At 37.5% G+C, this 24,891-nt stretch overlaps 1 protein-coding gene across 3 annotated transcripts in view; it reads left to right on the top strand.

The window, feature by feature from the left end:
* The window catches only part of RFX3 (regulatory factor X3), a 104,128-nt gene that overhangs the window by 18,574 nt on the left and 60,663 nt on the right, over nt 1-24,891 (top strand). The window contains exon 1 of one of the 3 annotated variants that reach the window (XM_032675455.1): nt 3,940-4,051. The exons of the other annotated variants lie outside the window; for them this stretch is intronic. The gene's annotated coding sequence lies outside the window, so the exon portion shown is untranslated. Of the gene's footprint in view, nt 1-3,939; nt 4,052-24,891 lie in introns of those variants that run through there. 3 annotated transcript variants of the gene reach the window in all.

Genomic DNA, 24,891 nt, shown 5'->3' with positions numbered 1-24,891 from the left:
TAGGAGAGTTTGAAAAATTTAGGAAAATTAGAATTTTGTAACTTAGAAAAAGTTTAAAATCTGATAGAGAAATAATAGGTAATGTATAGAAAGAAAAAATTTAAAAATACAGCAGCATACCTTTTACAGTGTTCAATTAATAGATGATGACTTTTAAAGGTGGTTTTACTGAGAGGTGTTCTATATGGTACAGTTGTGATATTTTCAGAGTTGTTGAAAATGTTTTAACCTTACATAAGAAATAGTATCCAGTGTTTATTAAGGCAAATACATATTCCTAAATCACGTAGATTATGTTCAGAATTTCTCTAAGGATGTAATTTACTTTCCAGAACTGCAGTCATTAACTTTGTTCAGCTCCCTCTGCCTCTTCTCCCACATAGCTGGATTTCTGTATGTTGCATTGGTGCTTGTTTTTATTTCTAAACCAGAGATATTGCTTAGAATAGTTACTTTCTAGTGTTGTTCTTACTGAGCAAATTCGAATACCTGGCTTTGCAGCTTAATGCTTCTATTTCATCCAGACCTAACCTATTGGACTGCATGTTTAATGATTTAAAAAACAAAAAAAATCCCCATTCTCATTCAAACCAGAAAAGCAGAGATTAGATATTTGGACTGTGCCAAATATGATGGTAATGAGTGTTTCTTTGCTTCCTGTGTTTTTAATGGAGTTCAAGTGAAACTTGCATCTGAAAGGATACTTTGCGTTTCTTAGAACTTTACCGTTTTTGTAAGAGAAAAAAATTGTCTAGGATAGTAACTAAAAACTGAGAGGTCAGAAAAACGATTGTGGATTGTTATAGCATGTAACACTGGAAAATCTTCAGGAATGAGGAACAAGACAGGAAGGTGAGCAAAAGTGAAAATAAAATAGACTTATTCCTAATTTTACTATTTTTAACTATAAGAATATGTAAGTTTAGAAAATTCATTGAAGTGTTTGGAAATGTAAGAAAAAGACTAGGAAGGAAGTAGGTCATTGAAAATTAAAGGACAATAGAAAACAAGAAGTTAAACAAACATTCTGTATAGTCTATTTGCCTGTATCTCTATCCATCCTACTGAATGACCAAGCAGCATAATGTGTTGTGGCATCACATTAAGTGTTTACTCATAATTTTTTTTTAATTATTGCTGTTGATACATAAATTTGTTTCCAGCATTTTCCATTTCATGTAAACACATCCTATTCTTGTACTGATTTAGTTGTAAGAACAGTTACAGTACAATTTTGTGTAAGAAATTGAAACAATTATTTTTTTATTTAATATCCGTAAATTGAAAAGCATAGTTTGAAATAATTGACCAGATATCAGTTCTGAAACAAACATTTCATCTGTCTCCGGGTTTTTTTTGTAGTGATGTCTTCCTTTTTTCAATACACCAGCCATGACTAAAATAACAAATACAAACAGTAATGTTAGTTTATGTAGTGTTAATGAAATGCTGTATAAAATTACAAGATGTTTAAAAATACAAAGGTTTTTTAACGAGTAAAGAAAGAGGTTTAAATAATGAATACTATATTAGCATTAAATGTAATTGTTGTGTGAATGACTTCAAGATCTAATTAAGTTTTGGGGACCTAATTGCTATTTATATGCTACTGGATCATGATATTCTTCTTGAATGAGTTTACCAATGTACAGTATTCACTGTTTGATCATATACTGTTATTTACGGCACATTTATCTGCCAAGAAGAGTGAAGAATGTCAATGAGAGGTTTTTCTGCTTAATTAAAAACTGAAGACCCAACCTAATAGATCTACATCATATAAACATAGGATTTAATCAGACACAAGTATAAAATGCTGTTCGTGCATTGGAGCTATATTTGTGTATTCAGTATCTCTATTCTTGATACACCCTTGAAGATTTTAAAGTGACTTGTATGGGAAAGGTAGGTGTGGGAATCCACAATTGTTGTGAATTAACCCTGCTTTTATTTAGAGAGGACCATCTTTGATGGTGAACTTTTGAAGAGGTTGATAGAATTTTCAGGTTGTGAGATTTATGTCCAGATTTATATTTTTGGAAAGTAATTCCTCAGAATGTTCATTTTATTGCAAGGGTTTCAGTATTGGAAAATTCTGAATTGCCTAAGCTTTACATATTTGCTTTAGTATTTTCCTATATTTCTGGCAATTGGGAAGCTAAGATTTCTGTAGGATTCAGACATTAAAAATATTCTTTTGCCACTTTGCTTCCAAATGCATTTTATACTGTAATAACTATAAGAGTATCTAAATAGTATTGCTAAATATTTCATATATCCTTACATTCATACTTTTATGTACTAATTCTTTGTGTTTCATTTTTTTTCATGTTTGTAATAGAATTTTTGACTATTCCGAAAAAGGAGACCGTGATCATACAATGTTAAATGTAACTCTTGGGGCTACCTATTTTCTATTAGTTTATTGACGAGAAAGCTGTCATTAAGGAGTTCTCTTTTAAGAATTTTCCAGATACAGTACATGAATTGCTGTCTCATGATTTGATTTTTGAAGCATACTAGAACAAAAAGTCCTATGTTTGGAACTTGGGTAATTTCTAGGTCTTTCTAGAACTGCAGTATTTTCTATTACAGTCATTGAAGGTGCTGACCTATAAAGCAAACCTTACTTTAATTTTCTCTTTGACCAAGCCAAAATCAGTTAGTAATACAAAGTTATTGATGCCTTAAGATAATCTGCTATTCAATTCTTATGTGGATATGAGAATAGAAGTGATACCACCTTACAGTTATTTACATCATTGAAATAAAAAAGATTGTCTCTAATCATTAGATAAATAATATTGCAATTAATTGAAATGTCAGTAGCTAGGCCTGTTTTTTCCTTTTCTATAGAAGACAGTCTCTCTTGAAGGTTGTTTTGACATGACAAATGTGACATAAAAATTAGTGTAGTTCCTTGGAATAATTAATTGACATGCCAGTGCTCTTATAAAATAAAGTGGTGAACATAGGATGTATCTAGTGTTATTATTTCAAAATAATTTGTAACTGCAGTAGTGCTCAGTATAAAAAAATAATGTTGTAGGTTCAGACATAGGTAGTCCTTTTAAACAATTTGACTTCCTTAATATGTTTGAGATTATTTTATCAAAATTTATTAACGTGTCAGTTGGACCATGTGTTTGAGTTTGCACAGTTCCCCTCCCTGAAAAAAAAATAGTTCCAGTACTATTTCAGCTTTCTTTGATATTGCTGTTTTTAATGTCTGAAATGAAACCATTGTAGTATTGAAAAAATATCTTTTACCAGGTAGTGATGCCTTAAATGTTTAGTGTTTGGCTCCCAAATTATGCCATTAGTCACTTCTGGCTGCACAATACAGTTCTTTCCTGCATTTTCCACTTTCATTCTGTATTTCTTCTTCAGTATGTGAGACAGATGTGAAATGGGTAAAACAAGTAGTTTAATTTTGAGTTGAATAAGCAAAATATCATTCAAACTGAAGCTGTATGACTAAAACAATTGTGATGTCACAGTCTTGCATATGTTGCAGTGAGTTTAATCAGAAGGGCAGCAGATCATTATAAAAAAATTGCTTTTAACACTTTCTTCAGGGATTATTTAAATACAGAAATATGTGGAAAGGAGGATAGAGAATGAAATGTCCAGACATTAATTGAATGCAATTAGGTGCAATCTGGGGCAGATCTGATGGAAAAGGACATGTTGAAGGCCGAGGTACCCAGTGCATTCTTCACCTTGCTCTCTATTGGCAAGATCTGCCCTCAGGAGTTGCAGATACCAGTGGAAAAGCTTGGATGATGGAAGGCTTGCCCTCTGTGGAGGTCATAGTTTATGACTATTTAAACAAACAGGACATACAAAAATCCATTGGTTCTGGTAAAAGAAGAATGCTGATGGAGCTAGCTGATGTCACTGGGAGGTCACTTGCTTACGTTTAAAAGGTCATGGTGGTCAGGGGAGGTTCCCGAGGACTGCATGAAAACACAGGTCTCCTGTCTTCAATGGAAGATCAAGTAAACCAAAGACAGAGCATCCTCACCTCAATCACAGAGAAGCTGATGTAGTAAGTAATCCTGGAAACAATTTCCAAACTGTATAAAGGAAAAGAAGGTCACTAGGAAGTAACCATAGCTGAGCAATAACCATATCTGATAGGCCTCCTACATGGGATTACTGACTTGGTGGGTTAGGAGAGAGCAGGGAATCTTCTTTGTTTACATTTTAGCAAGGCTTTTGACGCTGTCACACAACATCCTCATAGACAAACAGCTGAAGTATGAGTTAAGTAAGTGGACACTGAGGAGGACTGAAAACTGGCTGAACTGCTACGCTCACCGGGTTGTGGTCAGTGTCACAAAGGCCAGCTTTGAAGACGGTTACCAGTAGTGTGCTACAGGGATTGATACTTAGACGTATAATGTCAGACAACTGCAGTTGGTGTAAAACACTAATATACCATTTTGTCAGCAGCTTCAGGTTGATGAATTCACAAAACATGCAATGTGGGGCTGGGAATGTATGTTTTAGCTGCATTTTTGATCCGTGCTTCTGTTTGTAGTCAGTTACCACAGAAAAATAATTGTTTTCTCATTAAAAATAATGATATCTTTTTCCACGTATCTTAACTTCATTTTATTAAACCTTTTCATTCCTAATTGATAGATATCTGTCTAGTATTCACTTTTGTTTAGGATCATATTTCCTTTTTTGGTACCATACTGACTAAAGAGAGGTACCAGCATTAGATTGTTAAGCTATTCAGTTACCAGTTTCAGAAAATTCATTCTGAATGCAACATTATATGATTTAGTTAAAATGCTTTCAGCAATGTTTTGCTATTTGGTTCTGGTTTATTAAAGATGCTTTGTGACAGTTTAGACTCTGCTAGTAACAGACTAATTTAAGGAAGTAAATAAAGCAATAGAATTGTCCACAGTGGGTTGGATTTCATTAATTTAGCCAGTTAAATAGCTTAATCAACTTAAAAACCTATTGAATTAAATCTGAACTGAATGCCAGAGCATAGTGATAGTCTAGATACTAAAGTAAGTTGCATAGAACAATTCCTTGGTTTTCATTTATGCTGTTTTGATGGAAAAGATCACTTGTCAACATACTTGTGGCTTTGTTATTGCATAACTTAACGTGTGATCTACTGTTTAGCAGTGAGCTTATTCCTCATGCTGATCTGCTTTTAAATGGGAAATCTATATTTTGCAGGTTATACAGTTGCTATTACTGTCTTTTTTTCGCATGGGAATATTTGAATTTAAATTATGAGGTACATGGGAATTGATTTATTGGCCATAAACATTAACCAGATCATATTTCAATAGGAAGTATCTGTCAGGACTCAATTGTTAACAGTTTCAATCTTACAAATCTGAGAATAATCTACTTCATGCTGTATGCTGCCCTGGATCTTAGTGGATAGGATATGTCAGTCCTCAGATGTGTGGGAGACAGAAAAATACAGTTGCCTCAATTTTGAAGATGGGAAGGTTGAAACTCAGGCAAAGAGACATATCAAAGATCATGAAAAAGAGTATGGGAAAACAGGATACTGAATTTAAACATTCCCAACTCTTAGTCAAGGATCTTTACTGCACGAGCCAGGACTCCTGAGAAGTCTAGAAGTTACACAGAGAATGATATGTCTAGGGCATATACTGAGAATTGTTTTTTTACCCTTAAGTTGGTGAAATACATATAACATGCAAACCTCTAAATGGATATATGGAGATAGATGTTCATTGGTGTGTATATTATTAGAGTCTAGAGCTGAAGGGACTCACTTCTGCTGCTACATCTGAATTCAGATGAATATAATCTCATGTATCTACCATTTGAGGGTTGAGTTCTAAACATTATAAAAAGCAGGGAGAAAGGCAAAGGGATTAGAGTTTCATTTTAAACAGATTGGTTAACATCATCTGAGATATGTATTTTTATCATGTTGCACAGTGCACCCCTTCTGTAATGATCTTGCAGTTGTCTGAATCAGCAAATCTACTGAAATGGCATAATAGGCCACATAGTTTGTCCTAAAATGAAGTTAGTAAGCAGCCAAAGTAGAGTTTCTATGGACTAGAACTTCCAGGATTAGCTGCAGCTTAGCAACATTCTTAGTGTATTTAGGTCTGTGTAATTCACATGTTCATAATTAAATTTCAGAAACTAATGTAATGAAGGAAATTTTTGAAGTTTATGTTTAGCCATGATTATAACATAATAGAGCTACATTGGTTTATCAGTTTGTCTTTAGTGATACTGTTGGAGTTAACATCTTCATTAACTGAATTTTAAGAAGGAAGTTTCATACACTCAGTCACTGTAGGGGAACGTTTAATGTAGTTTTACTTGATGATCAGATAACTGATTTATCAATGTGGTCTAGTTTTACTTGATGATCAGATAACTGATTTATCAATGTGGTCTAGTTGGAGAAAGATAACTACTCAAAGCATTTAAAATGGCATATGGGTAAGAAAGAACATAACAGTGATTATATTTGAAATTAATCTTCCATCATGTTTCATTAATTTCAGATGTTTCTTGTTTTAAAGAAATTTCTACATACTACCACAAGAAAAATCAAAAATAGTCAAAGTAAAAAAAATATTTTTCATGTATAGGTATAAATCTGTCACGGTTGGTAATCGTGAGAAGGTGGGAAAAAAAATGAGATGTTTGATAGATTTCATACAGGCATGCATTTGAAGTTAAAAACTACTAAGTGTGTGTAGTATTTCTAGCAGATGCTTATCATAAAAATAAAGGTTGGTGTATTGACCTGTTCTCAAACATCTTTCCACTAGCTTATTGTATTTTTGTGCACTTCATGTTTATGGTTTCAGGGAGCTTAAAGACTTCTTTTGAACTTTAATGCCATTAACTGTTTAGGGATGGTTGTGTGAATAACTGTTTGGCTGCTTCTGTAGTTATATAATTTAGATACCATGGCAATAGTGGTGATAGCCATTTTAGTTAGGAAGTCTTAAATTATGTGTTTGTTTGGGGTTTTTTTTTCTTTGCCTTTGCTTGAAAACATTTAGACCTTAGTCCTATTTATTTTTTTTAGGCTGAACTGGAATAGCACTATACTAATGCTGAACTAGAACTAAAACTAGACAGTATTCACTGTAATGAAGATTTATCAGAAACCCTGGAGTACATAAACACGTGTTTTTACTTTAAGGATAAGACAGAACAGACTTACGGAAAGAGTTGTGCTTACTAAATAACATCTCTAGATACTAGTTCTTCTAGAAGCAGTATAGGAAATACTCTGAAATTCTGTGGTTACGACATTATAATATACTGCTTACCTGGTTTTCCACACTATTAATGAATGTGTAAGGAAGCCAGATGAATAAACTGATGCCTTACCTTACCTCAATCCATTATCCATAACCTTTTTTTTTTTTTTTTTTTTTGGTGTGTGTGAGGCTATTAGTTGAAGTGCTACTGAAGCTAGATATTTTTCTTCAAATGTGATTTAGGAATTTTTCTGGGATTTGTGTATGTGTGTGTCTTTTCTGCCACCCTGTGGGCCAATTTATTTTTTTTTCTCTAGAATGAATTCTTCCTCTACTTCCTGGAGAAGAACAGTTATATTTTTTCTTACATGGATTTTTCTGCAGTTGTTTTCTAGTAATTTTTGTTTTTAGAGCTGAAGTTGAATAAAACACCTCCTAGTGTTTTAAATCTGGCATAAAGTGTCCTGAGAAGCTGATAATATCAATTTCTATGACCTTATTTTTATCCTTTTTTTTCCCCTGAATTTTCGTAAGCAGATCAACAAGGGAAAGACATAACTTGTAATTACTGTTCTTATTATATACACTTCAAGATAGCAGAATTATGTGGTTCAGTTAATTTATAAAAATAATGTTACTTTAACTTCATGAAAAGCAAATCAAGGAGGTATGCAAGTCTTAGCAGAAGAATATGCAGACATAATAGAGGAATGAATTTTGACTTCTGACTGTAAATACTCTAGTCATAAAATTCTTGGATAAAAGAACAACTTGGTTTGCTTATACTATTTGCCTCCCTTTCATCCCCTGTAGAATTAAACATTTTAGTTGTGTTCCTCTTGATGCCTGTGAAGACCACACTTTCTAACAGGAATTAATCCTGTCCGTTTATGTATGTATGTATGTAATTTAAGTATGTGTGTCATTTTAGAAGGTGAAAAAACGCGGGGGTTTATTTTGAGCCATCTGTTCTGGAATCATGTTACTGTCCTGCAGAAGCATTGAAATTTTATTTCTGTATATGTTTCAGTGGGTCTCAACTCTCTTGCGTTTGCATTTGGTGAAAGTTAACCTGCTCTCTATCTGCTGACATAAACTAATCTACAATGCATTTAATAATCATCTAGTTGTTAATTTTTATCCCTCCTCATAAATTTTTTCATCTGGAGACATCAAGATTTTAATTAACATTTTCCTGTTATGGATTTCAGAAGTTTAAAAATTCTTTGCATGGTAGTTGTTTAAATTAACTTTGAATCTCTATGCCATTACAAGGACAGTTCATTGTGATCTCAGACTGTGAGGTTTCAGGACTGTGTTGCTGATAAACTGGCTGGAAAAAAGTATAGAAATAAATGGTGAATATTTTAGCACAAAGATGTCAGGCAAAAGACCTTTAGTGAACATTCCTTGACTGTGGTAAGAATGTGCCAGAATGGGTTATTTTCAAGGTGTAATTGAGGAAATGTGCTGTATTTTTTGTTTGTGCCATGTTTGCCAACATCTGAAATAATATGAAAGTATCAATGTCTGGAATTTGTAAGTATTCTAGCAACATGTTTTTTCGTCAGCTAACTTAGTAGCACGTGCTGTCAATTTAAGAACAAAGGTTTAAAAGTGACCAAGAGTTTCACTTTTCAAATTGACAATGTGGTCTGTTCATTTTTTTATCCTCCACTTGGACAACTTTATGTATGGATAGTTGACTATTTACAGCAGTTTGTAAAGGAAAATCTTGGTGAAAAATCAAGTTTTGGGCAGAGAAATCAATGAGTTTGTGGAAGTAGATATGAAAGAAGGCGAGGCCAATTGGTCAGACTTTGAATACAGCGTGGAGGATTGAGAAAGGATGTTGTGATAAGTACATGCTAAGATGTAGGTGTGAAAGACATTCTGTATAAGAGTAGGGAAGGAAGAGTTTGATAACTGCTGTAGCATAAATGAATTTCTACAAAGGATAGTAATTTTTAGTTTTTGACTAATGTAGTAAAAAATAAGTAAGATTTCCTGAAAGCTGTAGATGCAGTGACTTCTCTCCTTTAACCAGTTAGAAAAGTGAGGACAGAAACTACACTCTCCATCCTTTTCTCTCTGTCCGTCCACCGCCCCTCCTCCTTCCTCTTCCTTTCCTTTCTGCCCCTTTCTGCTTTTTTCCTTTTCTTATGGTTTTCCAGACAAAAAAGTGATAGAAGAAGACATTAAGAGAAGGCAGTTTAAAAGCTCACACATTGGGTGAACATCCTTAAAATTTTGTAAAGGAAGTGTTCTGTGTAATATCATACTTTAACAAGGCTTTAAGTTTCTCTTTGAAGTCTGAAATTAAATAAATTTGCGGTATTTTCCATTTTTTTTTGGTGTGAAATACTTGATCTTTCTAGTCTAAAAATTGAACAGTGCTACATAAAGTTTAAATTTGCAACAACTCTTGCCATGATTTCTAAATTTTTTATACATAGAGATTCTTTACAACTATTAAAATTTGAGATAATGAAAAAATGAATATTTTTATTTCATACGGCTTATGAACCTTTAAAATAAAACAAGAAATTGTTTATAAAAAAAAAGGAAATTATTCTAGCTTTTATACCTGATGTGCTTTTTGTTCACTCTCCCTTAGGGACTTACTGTTTTATAAAAACATCCTACCTTGCAGAAAAACGATGGGGCAGAGGGGAATGGATTTTAAATGTGAAAAATATTTTAGCTTGTCCAAAGCTTATGTTGACGTAACAGGTCTAGGGTCTTCGTGGTTGACATCTGCAGATTGTTAGCTTTCTCTTCCTTAACAAACAAAGCAAATGGAGTCGCAAGGCACTCGTTACCTTTTCTGTCAGCCTAATAATAATTTATGTATTTAACTTACACAGTTCTTAAATTGTTTTTAGTGCTAAGCTGCCTATGTTACATGTAATGGGAGTGACAAGTAAAAGCTGCAAAACATTTGTGTTGCAAGAGAAAGCATGATTGATGGCTACATTCCTCCCTACAAAAAAACCCGCTGTGTGGCAATGTGTTCTAAATGTATAAACCTTAACATTTCAAGTTTCAGAAGTTAACTTCAAAAATTGATTATTACTTTGGTTGCTTTTAGTATGGAAACAATAATTGTTGAAATATTACTATGAAAATTAGGTTTGGGATTTTTTTTTTTAAATTTGTCAGCAGTATCAGTAATGGAAATTACAGAGAAAAGAGCATGTATTTTATAATCTGAAATAATATTTTTACCCCATTTGAAGTAGACCAAATAACAATGCCAAAACTAATCCAAATAAGTACAGTAGAAGAAACAAGAAAATTAATTGATATATTAAGAACTGTTGTTTTGAAACAAAATAATTTAGGACTTGCGGTTTTATTTTGTGAGAGATGGTTATGATTTACATTGATATATTTTCATAAATTGTAGGCTTAGCTCTAGTAACTGTTATGTCTACTGAAGATGAAAAAAGATTCTGAAATAAGACTGTTAGTCTAGAAACTTGCAGTTTATGTTGCTTATTCTGTATGTGTTGTCCAGGACAAACTGTTTAGGCCTACATACCTAAAGCCATTTAGAAATCTTAATTCCTCTTAGCTGATCCTTAATCAGAGTTTTTAAGTATTAGGGTTTTTTCAGTTGTGGGGTTTTTTTTCTTTTTTTTCCTCAAAAATTTGGATCTTCTGAGTGTGTCAGTACACTTTACATACTGTGGTTTAGCATCTTGAATTTGTTGTGGAATTTAGAAGGAAATGGCTAGGATTTAAGGGATGCGAGTCTTGGCTTATCATCCTTCTTGCATGGAGTGTTTTTTCAATCAGACTGAAGAGCTTCCATCTGAGGAAAATAGTATATTGGTACAAAATTGACAATATCCTAATCAACAGAGAAGAAACGAGGCTAAATTGACAGCTAAAATTGTTTAGCATATATCAGTCTCCAAAAAAATGGTTTGGAACTCAAGTATTGGGGTTTTTTTTAAGTCATATCCATTTATTCATTCTTATCATTGTTTGTCAATGCAAGAATGTAAATTGCTAAAGTCAGTCAAAAGAAGATTGATTGCATGACGGCTTTTAGTCACTACCAACCTCTGTCTATAAACCAGTCCTTGCAGTTTTGTATCATCCACAAGCTTTCTGACATGCTGTGTTCCACCATCTAAGTCACTAACGAAGATATTAGACAGTACCCAGCATCAATCCTTGCAGGTACTCACCTGATGACTGGCCACCTGCTGAACTTTGTGCCACTGATGAGATGACAACTCTTTGTTAAATTCCATTCGCAGTTCTTGTTTTGAAATATCGGTATCACCAAAAGCATATTTCAGAACTTTTCAGACTTGACTATGCGTGCTTTTTAGTCCTACAAAGTCACAAGATTCTCTCTCGGGCCTTTATGTTGTACAGGCATGCGTATGCAAAATGCCTGTCACTCACAGGGGATACTTGAAGTTGTGTGTGCCCTGGTTCACTGACTGGTTCATAAGGGTTGCATGACAGGCTTCTCTGTCAAATTCTTACAACATGTGTTAGGCTGAATCTGCTAATGAACTACTTTCACCCTCAGTGGCATGAAACGGGATAGTGTGCAGCCATTAGGGACTGTAGCGTGAGATGCTTCAAGCAGATTTAGGAGTGCTTAGTAAAGAAATGTGGGAGTTATGATAGGTATGAATATCTGAAACTTACTTGTAATTTGTAACAGAAGTTTCTGAGCTACAAGTCAAAAATTAGTCTCCTCTTATCATAAACTTTTTCAGTAACATTTATGTCTGCTAAATGCCACAGATTGATTTATTCATAACAGTTCTTAACGTCATGCTTTTTATCCAAGCACCTTTTATCTATGCAATACAATTGCTGACATAATGTTATAATCTTCATTGCTGTCTTTTCGCAAATCTCATATTTTAGCACTATTTTTTCCCTTTACTGTAATGATGGCTATGTTACTGTGTTCCCGATAACATAATAGTACCAAGTTTCAGTTGTTTCCCCAAAGTAACTCAATTTCCTTTTTGAGCAGAAAGTGAGGGGAGGATAATAAATTTTGATTTTTTTTTGACACAGAAGACTGTAGTTATCCAAATCCATTTTGTAATCAGATTAGACACAATCCTTTCATTAATTTTCACTTTCCTTGCTTATGCTTTCATCAGTAGTAGTATTTTCCCCTCTGCTTTTTATTGTGTTAATTACTAGCTAATTTTCTCATTTACTTAAAATCATGAGTGAAATTACATAAATCTTTCTCAACCTTCCTTATTTCTTTTTTTAAAGCTCTCACTACATTATGTTGGAGTAAATTGCAAATTTAGATGGGATCTAAGCTTTGAAAAGAAACGTGCCCCAGTGAATTGCTGGTAATGACCAAACGTCCTATAAACTTGATGATAGAATCAGCTCTTAAACTAATATATTTCATTGTGCTTTTGTTCTTCCTGTACAGTCTGGAAGAATCTGAGTAGAGATCACTTCTGGTTCTCTAGTCTGTGAGACACGCTGCAGAGGATACAGTTGCTACTTGCCAGTTTCAGAGTCTCTGTTGTTAGTTATCACTTTGTCCTTCCATTCCCTCAGTCTGCCTTCTGACTCTAATACAGTAATGCTTTAAATAATGTACTGCTTATCCTAAATACACAACAGAAGTTTTTAATAATTTGATTATCGTGAATATACATCAATCTTTTTGCAAAAGTTAGACAATAACTCTTAAGATTGAAATGATAAAATGCTAATATATTGTGACTTTGTACTATATTAGCTCCTAAATGTATTTTTATCTGACATTTATTGCACAGTATGGTAACAGTAACAATTTAATTTCTGATAGCTTACTAAAGGAAGTATATCCTTATTTGATTGAGGTCACATTTTACTTTTGCACTTTTTATACTACTTGTGTACAAACTCTCTGTTAAAATCACTCATTTCCTCAGTGATATCTCTTGAGGTTTTTTGTCTTGGTTTTTTTTTCTCTTTTTTCTTTCTTAGATATACCTAGAAACTTGTTGGCATTTGTTGGAAACTTAATAAAAACAGAAAACAACAAAATCCATCTTGTTAACCTGTGCAAATTATCTGCATGCAGTAATCTAATACAAGGCAAGGAACATTTGTGTTAAAAAAAAAAATTATTGTACTTTAAGTGTAATTCGTTTCACTATCTGCAGTCCATAGGAAGTTCTTTTCTGAAGACAGGCTGAAATTCTTGCCAAATATTAATATGGCCTCTAGAAACTGTCATACTGTTTTATCCCACCCCTTCTTTTTGCCCCTTGGAGCCACCATGATTCATTTTAAAAGGCGCAGAGTGTAGTGGTTTGATCCCAGCTGGCAAGTAAGCACTGTAAAGCCTCTTGCTCACTGCCTCCCCCAATGCCCACCTACCCCCACTCACCCAGTGCAGGGGAGAATTGGAAAGAAAACATAAACGTCATGAGTTGAGGTGAGAACACTAGTAATTTAACCAAAATATAATTTACTACTACTACAGGCAATGAAAAAGCGAAACAGAGATAAAATTACACCCCCCCAATTAGTGGGTTCATGTGCAGTGTACCAAATGGTTTTGAAAGATGCACGCTCTGGAAAGATTCTGGATGTTCATTCACGTTGCATGAAGGCCATAAGCTGCGCTCTCAGCAAGTCCAAGTGGATGACAGGTCCATCGGCAGGGCTGGCTTAGCATCCCCCTGCAGTCTGTGGGGCAGAGGTGTCGGAGTTCCTTGGAGCCCTCCCTTAGTCCCTCTCTGCCGGCCCCCTTCTCCCAGCAGTGGGATTGTTGTTGGGCCGTGGGCGCAGGTGGTAGCGCCACTGTGGGGATCTGCTGCGCACCCTCTGTCTGGCTGCGGGACTCTGCTGGCGGGAGGACGAGGCAACCACGTACTCCTGGTAGTCGTCGTCCGCTCTCACCGTGTGCAGGATGCGGCTGAAGTGCTGCCACGAGGAGACAAAGGCCTCCCACAGGGTCTCCTTGCAGGCCCAAAAGTGACCACCAGCCCCACAGCTGCCTTCCACGTGTGCCTGCCCCTCCACTGCCCCAGGCACGCTGCCCCCCTTCCAGGACAAACCCCCCCACTCCGCACTGCCCAGCTGGACTCAGGCTGGCACAGGGTACCTGCAGGAGGCAGTCAGGGAAGGAGGAACTGAGTGTGAGCCCTCGGTGCTGAGTGCCTCTGTGGACTCACAGGAGCCAGGACCAAATGCACTGGCTACTGAAGAAGTGCAGTGAGTTTGGTAATTTTGCCCCCAAGTGATACCACAGAAGGCTCTGTGCCTGCACCACAACCATCACTAAGGGAGGACAGCAAACACACCCAAAGGGGGAAAGCCTTTCATTCACAGGATGTTTGCCATGTTTTAGTGACTCTGTGGGCTGAGATTAACCTCAGTCTTATCAGATCCCGTGATGAGAAACTATTGCCCCTGGGCACAAGGACTCAGCAACAAGCAGTGCAGCAATGCAGTCAGAGAACTCCAGTTACTTTCTTGGTGCCATTGGAACACCCTGACTTGGCTCTTCCAAGAGCTGTCAGGGGAGAAGGACTCACTCCTTGCTTGTGGTAAGAAAGCTTCAGCAGTGGGAAGTAAACTCTTCCAAAACCCTGCTCAAACAGGGCCACTTAAGAGTCAGTTTCCCACAACCATATTCAGGTGGCTTTTGCAGATCTCCAGGATAAGAGATGCCACAAGCTGCTCCAGTGTTTTTTTTTCAAGCTCACAGTAAAAGTTTTTTCTGATGTTCAGCAAGAACCTCCTGTATTTCACTCACAGGCTGCAGAATGGATATCTGCTGCACCATGGACCTCTGTGGGTTGCAGGGGGTCAACTTGTATCACCATGGTTTTCCACTGTGGGCTTCTGGAATCTCACCTGGACCACTTTCTCCCCTTCCTTCTTCACTGACGTTGGTATCTGCTGGGTTGCTTCTCTTTCTCAGCTGGCTGTTGCATGTCTTTTTTTACCCTCTCTGGAGTATGTAGAGACAGGCACTACCACCATTGCTGTTCCAAAAAGTTGTCATCCAGGTTTTTCAGGAATCTTCTTGCCCAGGTTGTACCAGATGTGTGATGCTCCCAGTTTATTTCTAGCAAGTTCAAGTCCTCCGTAAGGACAAGGGCAGTTGATTTGGAAGTGTACCTTAGTTCCTCAAAGAATAATTAATTGGTGTCATTGTCCTGGCTAGGAGGTCTATAGCAGATTCCCACGATGATTGTTTGCCCCTTGATTCTTACCCAGAGGCTCTCAACTGTACCAGCTGTGAGCTCCATACCTTCTAACCCTTGTATTACATGCAGTGCCACCCCTCTGCCTCTTCTGCCTTCTAACCCTTGTATTACATGCAGTGCCACCCCTCTGCCTCTTCTGCCGTGCCTATCCCTCCTGAGGAGCCTGTACCATCCAGCAGGGCACTCCAGTCACAGGTCTTATCACCCCAGGTTTCACTTATGCAAATGTCAAATCTCTAAATCAATGTTGACTAACTTAAGCTGAAAATAAATCTTGTAGTAGCTTGGCACATTATTCTACTTTGTAGTAGAAACTTGAATCACAATCTACAGAATTAAAGGAAAGTTGCTCCTTACAAGAAGTAAAAAATCAGCACTTATTTAAGCATGTTGTAGTCAGTGTGGATACCTGTCAATCGATCTCATATATTAAATGTAAATATAATAGCTGCTTTGGCGTATATGCTGTGAGCAGTAACACTTCGGCAAACTTGTTTAAAACACGTAGCTAATTATGCGGGGTCTGACAGGCAAGTTTTCTTTTGCAGTCAAGAAACTCGCCTTATAATGATTGATAGTTTTTGCATGCTTCATTGAACTGCCTGTCATGTTTGTTTCTCTATATGCTAAATGAAGAGTTGAGAGTAGCTCAAGCTTTCAGCTCTTCATGCTACAGTTGTCCTCCTGAATTTACAACAAAAATATCCATTCTGATTTGTGTTGTGGGTAAAGTAAGAACTACTTGCTGTGAAACTGGAGGCTTGGAATATTAGCTCTATGCCAATAAAACTAATTTTTTTTGTAGTGAAAGTCCATACACATTTGTTTATTCAGTGCACATTCCAAATGTTGGCATCAGGATGTTTGCTCTTTTTCCATGTGAAAGGAAACCAGCATAAGTAGCATCACTGTCATTTTTGGAAACTAAGGAAGGCTCAAAATATGGGATGAAGCTTTCTTATGGAACAAAAGCTGTGAGAAAGTTGCAGTAGAGATCAAACTGTTATTTTCAGTAAGGATAACAGGCCTGCTGCTGTAATGCTGCAAGAATCTGACCAGTGAAAGAACAAATAATTCTCATGTCTCTTAGCTGGAGACAGGAAGGTATCATGCTGTAATCCAAGCAAGGCAAACGATAATGTAGTGGATGGTGAAGTTCATTCTTAATAAGGCAAAGTTACATGAACTAGGAAGTGTGCTAAGTTATTTCTTACACCTAACCAGTTGTTTTTGAACTAAGTCTTATTATTTCCACCTGTCAGATGGTAGAGAAATTTGACGTTTCTGTTTTTATCTAAGAGCTTTCTTTTTGTCTGGAATTCGTGAAGATTATGTGCAGATCCAAGCTCATTCTTTAAAGGAAATTTTCTTACCTGAAAAACTCACGTCTTTTTCTTATGTATGGTGTTTCAGACTTAATATTCCAGTCTGCTTCTATCATTTTTGGGTCCCGCAATCTATCCACTGGATCAGATGCAAACTGTTTTCACTCTTAAAACCCGGTAGAATCTTGAACCATACTGTCAGTAACTTCTCTTAGTTTGATTTGGAGTCCATTCTATCTGTAACCAATTTGTCTGTTGCTGCAGCCAGTCAGTATGTTTTTTTCACTTTTCTGTGTACAGACTTCATAAATGTAAGTGAACCTACCTGTAAGAACTAAAATATTCTAGCTTTTCCAACAAAATCTCTGCTCTTTTGACATGTGGAAAATGCCAATGGCTAAGCAAGAGTAGTTAGTTAACCTGAGTATAGGTTAATTATTCAGTAGCTACTGATTTACTTGTTTTTTCCCCAAGATGTTAGATAAGTTAAGAAGAGATAAATGAGTTATGAAAAGAAGGTTGTTAGTATTTTTTTAGGTTGGATTAAGAAATCTAGGCACTCTGCTTAAGTGTCTCTACCTGTTTTAATCAAGGCCTAGGTTGTCTTAGCAAAACCACTGGATTACTGATTTATTTGAGAATAATAGTCACTGTACTACAGCATAAGCGTCATCTAGAAATTTGGCCCCTTCTGAGTATGTGGGGAGGCTATCTCAGAGAAACTCTGGTAATGAAATAATCTTATTTACCACTCCAAGTACTTAGATATTTCTGAAGTTATAAAAGTATGTCATAAAATTCAGAAGGCAAGCAATTTACCTTTGCATCTTTCTTCAGGAATTTGTTTATATGTGAACTTCTTTTATTAAGGCTGAAGTATATTTGGCCTCTGATCATGTTGGTGACATGTTGGTTGTTTTTTTTTCCTACTGGGGCTTCCAAACCTGAATAGAGCATTCCAGATGGGATCTCAAGTGTGGAACTGAGGCACTTGCTGGCTACACCCTTCCTATTACAGTCAAAGCTGCTGTTGGTTGTCTTTCCTGCAAGGATATATCTATTTACAGTTCCCATTTTCTCCACACAAGTTGTGTCAAAATACTTAGTAATTACCTGTTATAATGTATTGTTGTTCAGGGAGATCAGAAAGACTTATGTGAAGCAAGTTAATATCATGCATAATTAAAACTATCAGCACAAATAAAGCATATGAGAATATTTTTCCAATGATTATAATTAGAATACACAGCACATAATATGCTGGAATTTGTAGCTTTTAAAAATCACAGAAATAAATTAAAGGACTGACAGTGGAATATATATTAAACAGTTCAGTCCTTGCAGATTCTCTTTGCAATATTAAATAAAGCTGTCAAACTATCTTGAAAGACAGATGTTCTACTCTAGCAAATTCTTGCAAGACAAGGACAGTCTTAAATAGTCTTAAGAAGAGAGAGGAACATTGTCCATTCATGTATAAGATATATCAGATTATGGCTTAAGAACATAGAAGCCTTCTGATATGTCAGAAATACTAAGCCACTGATTTTTGATTTGTCTAGCACATGAAGTTATTCAAAATACTACTTCTAAAAAAATTTTCTGTACTTTCAGATTCCACACCTTCATCTGAATTATTTGGTCAGCTCTTTACACCTGAAACTTTAATTTCCTTGAAATAATTTTCAGTTTTGGTAATTCAGAGCATACATCTACATGATGTTGTGATAAGCAAGCTATGCTAGTGTTCAGGGCTGCCCAGAGCATTCCACAGAATTCATGTCTAAATGTGATCAGTAAAGAAGCTTTGCACTGAAGTGATTTCAGTTCACAAAAGTTTGGCTCATTCTTCATGGCTTGTCCTCCACTGGTTTGGGTGGTTACTGTTATGGTAATTCCTATAACATGCAATTCAGATCATGGCTTACCACAATTTAAAGGTATATCCATTACGATCTCTATCCCTAGTCCTTTTGGGGCAGGTTATAGGCTTTAACATTGCAATGAACTCTTCCACTTGTTCCCACCCTGCCTAGGAACCAGGAGTTCCTGCTCTGGTCTGCCATTTATCTCCACGGGCTGCAGAGAGACAAGTCTGCCTCACCATGGTCTTCACTACAGGCTGCAGAGGGAACCTCTGCTTCCCCTCCTCCCTCATAGGGTCCCACCCACAGGAGGCAGTTCTCCATTGCAGTTTTCCAGTGTGGGTCCTTCTTACAGGCTGCAGTTCTTCATGAACTGCTCCAGCCTGAGTCCCTTCCATGGCATGTCCTTCAGGAACAGACTGCTCCAACATGGGTCACTCACAGGATTTTAAGTCCTGCCACCAAACCTGCTTCAGTGTGGGCTCTTCTCTCCATGGGGCCACTGGTCCCGCCAGGAGCCTGCCTCACACAGGCTTCTAACAGGGTCACATCTGCCTTCAGGCATCCAGCTACTGCACTGGGGGGGTCCTCCATGGACTGCAAGTGGATACCTGCTTCTGTATGGACTCATCCTTGTACTCAAGTTCACACTGGCATTCCAGCCTGTCCAGTACAGCCGCACAAAAACAGCAGCAACACCCTGAGCATGTGCCAGCCTAGGCACATTGCCATGGTTGCCATCAGAATGTTCCCAGGCACAGCACAGTGTCACATCACAGCAGCACAGCACTGCAGCGAGCAGCAAAAGCAAAAGGCAGCCACTGACAAGCACAGGACTCTACTAAGTAGAGTCAGAGCCCCATGGCAAGCACAGGAGCCTTCTCACTACCAGCTAAACACCACTAACAGCTGTAAATTCAGTTTGTTACATTGCAGTCAAATCTGTCATTATCTCAAACCCTTCATGCTTCACACTAGGTGCCGAAAAGGACTGTCATGGTTTAACTCCAGATGGCAACTAAGCCCCATGCAGCTGTTCACTCACTCCCCTGCCAGTGGGATAGGGAAGAAAATCGGAAGAGTAAAAGTTGTGGGCTGAGGTAAAGACAGTTTAATAGGGAAAGCAAAAGCTGCACACACAAGCAAAGCAAAACAAGGAATTCATTCACTGCTTTCCATGGGCAGGCAGGTGTTCGGCCATGTCCAGGAGAGCAGGGACCCACCGTGTGTTAACTGTGACTTGGGAAGACAAATGTCATCGCTCCAAGCATCCCCCCTTTCCCCTTTCTTCCCACCACTTTATATGCTGAGCATGATGTTCTGGCTGTGTCGGCTGTGTCTCCTCCCAGCTTCCTATACACCCCCAGCCTCCTTACCTGAGTGGCAGTATGAAAAGCAGACGGGACCTTAATTCTGTGCAAGCACTGCTCAGCAATAACAAAAGCATCTCTATATTATCAACCCCATGTTCAGCAAAAATCCAAAACACAACCCCATACCAGCCACTGTCAAGAAAATTATTCCAGCCAAAATTGCATGATGACTATAGATTCCTTTTTTTTTCCCATATTTTTTTAATACTGTTTCAGCAGAAAACATAAGCAAGGGTAAGGGTAACTTAGGATAGAAGCGTAATTTATGAGGAAGGTATAAGGATAAGTGAGGCTTGTTTGGCTACACAACTGCCGGGGGCAGAATGACAGATGTAAATTAGTATGATGAAGTTGTGTCTGGATACTCTGTGTCCTTATCCTCTTCTATGTTCCACGCCTGTTGACATCTTAATTCTGTTTTAGTTGCATTGTATTTCAGAATTGCCTTGCACTCCTAGTGCTTTCCTCTCCATTTCAAGTGAGTTGACACCATACCAAGCAGATTCCCAGGTGCAGCTATGGTGTGAATTGTTGCAGCTATTATGACTGGATAACTGGGGACTGCTCTAATGGGAATATTCTGAGAGACACTGGTCAAATCTCCAAATTTCAGGCAAGCACTTATTTATCCTTTGCTACTAGTCGATTGGTCTGTTACAAGCTAAGAAGAAAAAATTAATCAACTACATTAATTTAAGCTATAGGCTTCCAGTACCCTAAGTGTGATGACTATTGTTGGCTCCACTGGCCATAGTCTTTGATGGTTCTTGGTCTCTGAGATCAAGATGACCAGGCTTGTGGGCTCTTTGATGCAGAAAACTGTAATGAAACGGCATTTTCCATCTTTTCTCAGGGTCCTCTTGGTGTCACTGGCATTTAAACACTTCTCTGTGGGTGAAGACCAGTCTTGACCAAAGGCAATCTCATAGGTGTTGGTTTTCTGGGTTTTTTTAGAGGGATAATACCTATTTGCAGACATCTTTCCAGGCATCTGTTTCCTTTAAATAGTTGCAAACTGTGCCACGCAAGCCAGTATGATAAAATATTGTGCTTCAGATTCTAATTCATTCTTTTTAGGTGTCTGGGTATAAGGTGAACAAGAATTTATTTCATTTTTCTGTTTTAAGGCAAGCAGTTTTATGTCTCAGAGCAAGAATAAGGTGTTACGTGTCACAAACAGACCTTTGAGAGGAAGAAAAGCTCCAAGGAAAGACATAGCCAGTGCCCCCATCACTAGCAGAGTAGAATAGTCACTAACTCATCCCCTGATGTGCATGATACACATCCTTCTCCTACAAAATAACATTTCAGGTTGAGCAAGACAGAAATGGGAGAAACTGGTGAGATTATATCTGCTCCCTTCATTGTTTAAGTAGATTACATATAATATTCCTGTGGTAAGCCTGCAGATACCTGAGCTATAAGCCTATTTGCATGTTTCCCAAGTCAACAGAGAAAGGATTTGTCTTAGCTTGCTTGTTTGAAGCCAGTATATTTCTTTACTAGCGTCAGAGTTATTCTTGTTGAAATCTCCTTCCTTGTTACTAACATAGATGAAAACAGCTGGAACTTCTGTATTCAGTAACTGAATGGATTTCATATTTAGCCAAGAAGGCCAGTGGCATCCTGGCCTGTATCATCAGTAGTGTGGCTAACAGGATTAGGAAGTGATTGTCCCTCTATACTCAGCACTGGTGAGTGAATCCTGTGTTCAGTGTTGGGCCCCTCACTCCAAGAAAGACATTGAGGCGCTGGAGCACGTCCTGTCCAGAGGCAACAGAGCTGGTGAAGGGTCTTAAGCACAAATCTTATATGGAGCAGCTGAGGGAGCTGAAGTTGTTTAGCCTGGAGAAAAGGAAGCTGAAGGGTGACCTTATTGCTCTCTACAGCTACCTGAAAGGAGGTTGTGGTGAGATGGGGATTGGCCTCTTCTCCCAGGCAACCAAAACAACAGGACAAGGGGAAATTGCCTCAAGTTGTGCCAAGGGGTGTTCAAGCTGGATATTAGGAAAAATTACTTGACTGAAAGAATGGTTAAGCATTAGGACAGGATGCCTAGGGAAGTGTTGGAGTCACCGTCTCTGGAAATGTTCAAAAACCAAGCAGATGTGGCACTTTGAGTTATGGTTAAGTGGACATGGTGGTCTTCAATCAAAGGCTGAAAGTGATCTTGGTTGTCTTGTCCAACATTAATGAATCTATGATTCTATGATAATTGAACATCGTTTCTGTTTTTCATAACTGAAACCTGATATGTTTAGAACACACTTCTCCAAATAATTTCCAGTGTGTCAACAATATTTTTCACTAAGATTCTCAAAGATCAGTATTTTGTATCTTAGGCAAGAGAAAAGCATCGTGTAGTAAAAATAGGAGCTGTAAGGAGTAAGTATGGTGTAATACTTACTGGTGTAAAACTGGTGTAATACTTTCAGAAGATGTAATACTTTTTTTCTTTAAACGGTTTTATTTGACATAAACATATTAGTAAAATTTTCTAGCATAAATTTAGTTTTGTTGGGTGCTACTACCAAAACATTTTTTTTTTAAGAATGTAGAATTTTCATTGCACTGTAATGCACTTCTTCCAGCAAAAATGGAATATAGTATTTCACCTACTTAAGAGATATTGTGTACTCAGGATGTCATCACGTAGTTATCCAGTTACTGCAGTACATACACTAGATACTTCAGTTAAATGTTGTGTGGATTAGGATTATATATCAATATCAATACTGTCTACATGAAAATCATGGAAAGTATGTGTGAGCCTTTAACACCGTTTCCAATGTTTTGAACTGCTTCAGCTTCTCAAGAAGTTAAGTATTGAGATTTATGTATCCCTAACATGCCAAACTTTAACCATTTGGAATCTGATAATTTTGCAATGTATGGACTTTGAAGCAAACTTTAATATAGTTCAGAACAAAGGAAAAGGTCTCTTTTTCCCTTAGATGCATAATTTCACATTAGATCTGTTGTTCTTTAATATCATGTAGCAAGACAGGAACATGATGTATTTTACTTTCATTCTGTAGATGTTCCTAAATTTAAAGATATTTTAATATTGGACTGCTTTCAGTTTCCTGAAAGCTCTAAATAGCTGTGCTTAAAGCCCTTCAAGAGCTTTCATCAGTTTTTATCTTTATGAGCCCTCCTTCCTATCCAGTGGTTATTAATTCTAGTTTGGCAAATGGTGTTGATGGTAACATGAACACAGTGTGGTGAAGTTGTTAGTGGGTGAAACCTATGTGTCTCCCTCTACTTGTACCATTCTCTCAGGTTTTTTGTTGGTTTGTTGTTGGTTTTTTTTTTTTAACTTCCCCACCCCTACTCATAGGAGCCGTTGTACACCCTTCGCTGTAGAAGTTCTTCAGAGAGGCACTTCAGCATACTAATTTCCAAAAGAAGTTCTGTGTGGTTTCTTCATAAAGATGCCTTGTAGCCACTCCCTTGCTCGCATGCAAATGCTTTAGGTGACCCTGCTTAAGCCTCATTTTTTGATTATGTGTTGCCTTTCATTCATATCACCCCAGACCCATTGCTTATTAAAACTTCTCACCACTCCTTCACAGGGCTGCTGGTAACTCCCTTCCCATATCATTCCTTGTTCAAGTCCCTTTTTCTCTGGTCAGCCATCCTCCTGGCAAAAATACCTGCTAACTACGCCAGAAAATGTAAGACCCCAATACCCAAGCTACAAGCCCACCGAAGGGGTCTTACTTTAAAAATATACAAGATGCCAAAAGTTCACCCACCAAATTTATTAGAAGAGCCTTCAGTTCTTTTAAAACCTTAAAAGAGTGTGCAAAGGAGAAAAGCAGGGCATGTATTCTCAGGAGGAACTTTTACTGGTAAACTTTTGAAAATAAGAGAACAACCCATACAACTTAGCAAAAGCCAACCTGTCCGGTACTAAATTACCCAGAATATCAAGAAAGGAGATTAGGAGAGGAAGTAAAGAAAGAGAGAGAAAAAGAGAATTATAGCTACCACCCCTAGATCCAGCATAGATCCTGCTACTGGAGTTCAGAAGATGGAGGGTTCAAACAGCATGGCCAGCACATGTTGCTGCTTATATTTGCTTTGGCCCCCCTGTGGCCACATCTCTGCCCCCAGGCAGGACTTCCAGCCCAGGGGGCACTCTGGAGCTCTGAGTCAGAGTAAGGGGCAGTGCTCCCGTTGTTGTTATCCATTCTGAGGCTCTATCCATTCTGAGGCTTGTTTTAGGAGACAAGTGGTTGTTGTTGGGGGAGTGCTCCCATCCTGCTTTTGACTGACAGCTGCTTCAGGGCTGCCTAAGGAAGCTTGCAGGGACTGGAGTGTAGGAAAGAGGGCATCACCTCACATTCCTGAAATTCAACCTGTCCTTTCCCCCTCCACACACGCTTGAGTTGGTCCGAGCCAATAATTAATATAGTAATCCAGTGTCTCACAGATCCCATCTCTCCTAATCAGTTGTTACCCTCAAAGAAAGTCTTAAAGTCATAGAAACCAAAGCCCTGTTGCCAGTGCCAGTTCCACAACCAACTGTTGACATGCAGTATCAGTGCCCTCCAGGGGGAAGGAAAACATCACCTGGAGTCTTCCATTCACAGAATCTCCAGTGGACAGACTAATGCTTTAGAACAGCATAAATGTAATTGATGGTTTACTAATTTTGTTTCTTTTAACAGTTGTACATGCTAGTTTTGTCACAACAAAAACTCTTGAGAAGTTTTGGTCTGTTTTTGAATGTAATCTTTTTGCTGATATGTATTGCTGTGTAGGGCTGCTGTGTAATACTGATATATTATCCACCAAGAGTAAATACAATTTTTAGGTTTTTGCAGGGAAAATTAGTAGGCAGACCAAAGTGAGAGAGT

Source organism: Chiroxiphia lanceolata, chromosome Z, assembly GCF_009829145.1.
Source record: "Chiroxiphia lanceolata isolate bChiLan1 chromosome Z, bChiLan1.pri, whole genome shotgun sequence".
Lineage (NCBI taxonomy): Eukaryota > Metazoa > Chordata > Aves > Passeriformes > Pipridae > Chiroxiphia > Chiroxiphia lanceolata.
The sequence above is the reverse complement of the archived record's forward strand: the minus strand, read 5'-3'. Positions and strand labels throughout refer to the sequence as shown.